The following is a 6,576-nucleotide window of genomic DNA, read 5'->3' on the forward strand; positions in this document are numbered from 1 at the left end:
ACATGCTTGATGCTTCTGTTGCGAGATAAGTCTGGTCCTAAAACAACCCCTAGTCACTTCCCCTAACACCATATCTTTCGTACACCTATCCAGTTACTTCACATCTGCACTGTGAAGGGAAAGAGTTCAAGTGAAGGAGTTAGGGGTCACATTGAACCAGACAATGCATGGGATAAATGTTTACAAAATGACAAACAAAAACGGCCAATCACCTTCGCATAGCGATGGTGGGGGTGGAGGCATCACTCCAACTCGACCAATGACAGCTGTGCCGACACCGCGTGTTGAGACCAGACTGGGGGGAGGAGAGGGACCTGCGGGAGGAGTTGAGCCCGGGGGAGGCGACGGGTCGGACTGGCTTTTGGGGCGTGGCGGGTTGACCGAGGCAAACTTCTTTGGTTGGTTGTAGAAGGAGGGGGTGGTGACTTTGAGGTTGATGGAGGAAGTCACCATGAAGGGTTTACTGCCTCTGGAGTCAGCCATGTTGTCGTTTTACTGTCTGAGGAGAGAAGAAGAGGACAGCTGTTGTTTATGACCATATTGGTTTATTACGACGGTTTAGAAGAGGACAAACACAATCCATCCAAATCAACACAAACTCAAATGAGCGGTAAGGAGGCTGCCAACTGTTAAAGAGATGGCTGTGCTACAGAGGAGGTCTAGCAAACCTGGAGGCCAGTTGTAGAAAGGATAGCAGAGAAGATAAAATAAACCTTGGATATAGAAATGAACCATTGAGCATTAGCTTATCTGAGGTGAGCACACAGAGCTTTTGAAACAGTAGGGGAATATTTCTCTTTGGTGAATTAGTGGGGACACATCAACAAAGGATCTAACAACCCTGTAGCCTAACTACAGGAGAGAACCTCCAAAGCATGCATGCACAGAAACACACACACACACACACACACACACACACACACACACGCACACACACACACCTCTGAAAGATCTTGACTGCTTTACACAGTACCTCGCCCTAGATTGTAAATACACACTAGCCACTCCTTAGGCTCAGTAAGGAGAGGCATACCGTAACCATAGCAGCACTTACAGCTGCTTCAAGGTCAACTCTCAGTATGAAACCGTTCATTGTAATAAAAACAGTTGAGAACTACAGCATGGTTTACTATAGGGCTGACCGGGTCGGACCTGAGACGGGTAAAACCATCAGAACATGTTCATGTGAGCTACATCAAGGAGAGGGTCATTCAACACTAGCTCAAATGTTTACCTCACGTGTTTGTGGTTAAAAATGCTGACGTTACCACAGCGGCTCTATCTCAGATTCCCCAAACACCTGTGGCCCTGTAGGTGACCCCTGGTTAAAGAGACGTGGCCCTCTTTCTCTCTCAGTACCTCTTGGTTTCTTCCTCTTTCTCAGTACCCGTCTAACGTTACCATCAGCTAGACGCTAGGCTGTTATAGTGCCCTACAGAGTATACAGTGCATTAGGACTCATTCCCCTCCACCTGTGGTAAATTCAAATCGATTGGACATGATTTGGAAAGGCACACACCTGTCTACATAAGGTCCTACAGTTGACAGTGCATGTCAGAGCAAAAACCAAGCCATGAGGTCGAAGAAATTGTCCATAGAGCTCCGAGACAGGATTGCGTCGAGGTACAGATCAGGGGAACAGTACCAAAACATTCCTGCAGCATTGAAGGTCTCCAAGAACACAGTGGCATCCATCATTCTTAAAATGGAAGAAGTTTGGAACAACCAAGACTCTTCCTAGAGCTGGCCGCCCGGCCAAACTGAGCAATCAGGGGACAAGGGCCTTGGTCAGGGAGGTGACCAAGAACCCGATGGTCACTCTGACAGAGCTCCAGAGTTCCTCTGTGGAGACGGGAGAACCATCAGAAGGACAACTTTATGGTAGAGAGGCCAGACGGAAGCCACTCCTCAGTAAAAGGGATGTGACAGCCCGTTTGGAGTTTGTCAAAAAGCACCTAAAGGACTCTCAGACCATGAGAAACAAGATTCTCTCGTCTGATAAAACCAAGATTGAAATCTTTGGCATGAATGCCAAGCATCACATCTGGAGGAAACCTGGCACCATCCCTTTGGTTAAGCATGGTGGTGGCAGCATCCTGCTGTGAAGATGTATTTCAGTGGCAGAGACTGGGAGACTAGTCAGGATTGAGGGAAAGATGAACGAAGAGATCCTTGATGAAAACCTGCTCAAGAGCACTCAGGACCTCAGACTGGGGAAAAGGGTCAACTTCCAACAGGACAACGACCCTAAGCACCCAGCCAAGACAAGTTTCTAAATGTCTTTGAGTGGCTCAGCCAGAGTCCGGACTTGAACCCAATCGAACATCTCTGGAGAGACCTGAAAATAGCTGTGCCGCAACGCTCCCCTTCCAACCTGACATAGCTTGAGAGGATCTGCAGAGAAGAATGGGGGGAAACTCCCCAAATACAAGTGTGCCAAGCTTGTAGCGTCATACCAAAGAAGACCCGAGGCTGTAATCACTGCCAAAGGTGCTTCAACAAAGTACTGAGTAAAGGGTCTGAATACTTATGTAAACGTGATATTTCAGATTTTTATTTTGAATAAATTAGCAAACATTTCTAAAAACCTCTTTTAGCTTTGTCATTATGGGTTATTGTGTGTAGATTGATGGGTAAAAAATGATGTAATACATTTTAGAATAAGGCTGTAACATAACAAAATGTGGAAAAAGTCATGGTGTCTGAATACACTGTACTTGGGCTCGCGAATGGCGCAGCGGTCTAAGGCACTGCATCTCAGTGCTAGATGTGTCACTACAGACACCCTGGTTCAAATCCAGGCTGTATCACAATCGGCCGTGATTGGGAGTCCCATAGGGCGGGACACAATTGGCCCAGCGTTGTCCAGGTTTGGCCTGTGTAGGCCGTCATGGTAAATAAGAATTTGTTCTTAAAAAAGACATGCCTAGTTAAATAAAGGTTAAATAAAAGAAAAATATATAATGGCAATGATGGGTCGTAGTCAGTGCCTCACCGCGGGATCATAAATAATGGGTTGTCTAGAAACATGCTTTTGTCCATAATGTGAAATGCTTTTGTTAGATCACAGAGCAACAACATATTTAGGAACCATTACCATGGTGATAATATACATGGGTTTCTTCAGGCCTTGTTTGTTTTGGAAGGAAAAGTAATGCCCAAGAACTAGCCTAGTAAATGCTGCGATGTGGGTTTGTGATGCGGGTGACTGATTTCTTTCCTCCATGATCAGAATCAGCCTTTAGACGGGGAATCATTTACCACCCAGGCTTGACTATAATGTTACGCCATGTCAGTTTCATGAGAAACTTAACGTAACTTCCTTCCCAGTGTTACCAGATTTCTATGAAATATTACCTATAATTAATTATGAGTGAAATAGTTATTTCATTTGTATTAAGTAGGGTAAAAAGCAGCTTTTCTGTGTTGGAATGGTGTGGGTGTACCCCAACGACAGAATGGTGTGGGTGTACCCCAACGACAGAATGGTGTGGGTGTACCCCAACGACAGAATGGTGTGGGTGTACCCCAACGACAGAATGGTGTGGGTGTACCCCAACGACAGAATGGTGTGGGTGTACCCCAACGACAGAATGGTGTGGGTGTACCCCAACGACAGAATGGTGTACCCCAACGACAGACCGGTCATTCAAAATATTAACGCAAGTAGACGGCCGACTCTCAAGCTCAGCCAATCAGCCAACATGACATCATGTTCTAGGAGTAAATAGCAGGCACCTTTTTAAAGGGTCTGTGAGATACATGTTGGATTTGGGATTTTGAAAGAGTTTTTTCTCCAATTTATGCTTTGGTCACAATTCTGAGTATAGGACGAGGTAACAGAATATAAACGTTAAAAAGTGAGATTTTCACTGGACAGTTACAAATAGTTTTTCAGTTTGAAATGGAGGTTTCCACATTGCATGTAGCTGTGACTTGGGGGCCTGGACAAGTTCTGACAAGATCAAGACATCAACAGTGGGTGAAAGTGTTCCTGATATGCTGACTCAGGCCTCAACACAGTATGTTGTTTTTTCTTCAGCGTAAGTAAGCTAACTTTGTTTGTTAGGATCCTCTGGAAAACACAGCGTTTTCTACATTTCACTCATAACTTCGTACTTTAACAGTTAAAATGCTGACTAGAAGCCAAAGAGAGAAGTTATCATATTTGCACTTAAGCCCCTTCAAAGTGAGCAACAAAAAGCCACAAACTGCAAAATCTTCACTTTTCTATTTTCAAAATGGACTTACTGTTAAATAATGCAGAGAAGAGCAGGATGAAATATTAAAGGCAAATGACCAAAGGGGACATCAACCAATCTGGTTGCCCGCCCTAGCACAGCTAGGCTGGATAGCTGTCTTATTTAGAAAACACCAGTGGGACTAGAACAGATGGAAAGAGGGGGGGGAAACAGACACACAAAGTGGTCTTGGAAACTGTCTGTAAAAGTCCAACCTAGTAAGAGTCCAACGCTCCACTGACAAAGCGTTGGCTCCTCTCTGTGATGAAAGAGCCTGCATCAAGCAGAGCAGACCTCCCCTGTAATATCCTCAGTCAGACAGAAACCTGTTCTCCTTGGCCAATAGAACCCTGTTGAAACCTCTGCTAATAAGGGCCAGTGCATTGGATACCAGCAGACTGTTCAGTTGTGAGGGAAATATTACTAGGCTTTGATCTAAAGGCTTTTTATCTTTCTAGAGAGCCAGCGCTATACACTAAGTGGAGGCAGAGAACTAGGCTTATTGGTTCTAGTGCTCTCGTTTAAAAGTGTCTCATTATATTAGCATACTGTAGGAAAGCTCTGGGGATAATGCATGAGACGGTCACGGAACTGAGACATGCTAGGGGCAAACGTTCCTCATGGTGCCCCTGGAAATAGACCACCCGATTTGAGGAATAAAAAAAACAAATACCACTATAAAACGTAATCCTTTATGATGTATTATTTAATTTACTACTCAACCAACTGTAAAGGCATTGACAAAAAACATTCCCCATAGATTCCATGTGGCTGTAGACCTGGCTAATGGTTTTATATGGTGAGGTCAGCCACAGGCTCCTCCCGGACAGTCGCCTAAGCCTAACTAAAGTAAACCATTGAGAAATTGGATCCAGAGATGATGAGACCATGGTGAGAACGTTTGGCACTTCAGTTGAATGACATCATCAACACCATGGTCTGCTTTTTCCTTTCCCTTCGTCTACAATCTGCCCCCCCCAAAAAGCTCCCTCCTCTCATTTCAGTTGGATGACATCACCACGGTCTGTATTTCATCATCCTAACTAGTTTTACAGCTTGGCTGTGAGGCGACATCATGTGTGCAGAGAGAGCGCTAAACTCATACAAACCGTCTACTGTAAATAATAGCTCATAGCTTATCGAGTACGTTATGATTTCCACATGGTCGATTGGTCATCGATCTACAAAGGAGGATTAGAAGACAATTAATTTGGTAGAGGAGATGATATTTGAGATGGCTTGCAAGGCCCAGACATCGATCGAAGCATCGTTCTGTGTTGGATGGGACTATAACACACTGTTGTTTTACCACTGGCTGCTGGTCTGTAAGTGTTCACCTGAGAGAAACAACAGCAACAATAGATACTGTGCCAGAACAATAAGAACACTAGTGACAAGCCAACACGCTGCTTGGGGGCGATCGCTTTGGAGTCCAGATGAGGAGTATAAAACAGGCAGAAGCACTTGATTCTGAAAGCCACTCTTGAACTAGGGCTGAGAATTGCCAGGGACGTCACGATACGATATCATCACGATACTTAGGTGACGATACAATATGTTTTGCAATTCTCACGATTCTATATGCATCGGAGATGCGATACTGTGATTTTATTGCGACTCAATGTTCCAAACATATTGCTCACCATATGTCTGCTGCAGGAGGACAAGAGAGCCATGAGAAAACAAGTTTTGATCAATCATGGAAATAAAAGTGCTGAAAACAAATTGTCTCCCTATTTTTTTTAAAAGACGGAGAACAAGCTATGATGGAAAAATAATTATTTGATAATATTGCGATATTGTCAAAACGATACATCATCAAAAATAATATCCCAATATGTAACTATCAATCCCCCACACTATCTTGGACCCTAACATCACCATAACTCTAGCCCTAAATCAACAACAAAAAATACTTCCTTACTTGCTCATCAGCTCTGACGCCAGTGTTGTCCTCTCTACCATGGCAATCTAGTGACTACCCTACAGTTGCTAAAGCTCCATCGTTGTCCCTGAGTTTCATGCACAGACACGCCCAGTTCTTGCTGGGAAGCCTGTCTGTCTGTGACTGTGTCTGGGGGAGTTACTCATGCACTGACAATGCTCCCAATTGAGTCTGATCTTACAGGTCACTAGCCTTTCAAAGGGGACTGGGATCTCCATCACAGCGTGGCAGTAGTACTAGGTTAGGCTATACTGACAGTGAATGGGTGACATATGACATTAATTGTATCACAGTAGAGGTCGACCGATTATGATTTTTCAGCACCGATACCGATTATTGAAGGGCCCAAAAAAAAGAAGCCGATACCGATTAATCTGCCGATTTTTATTT

Source organism: Oncorhynchus tshawytscha, linkage group LG23 (genome assembly GCF_018296145.1).
Source record: "Oncorhynchus tshawytscha isolate Ot180627B linkage group LG23, Otsh_v2.0, whole genome shotgun sequence".
Classification (NCBI taxonomy): Eukaryota; Metazoa; Chordata; class Actinopteri; order Salmoniformes; family Salmonidae; genus Oncorhynchus; species Oncorhynchus tshawytscha.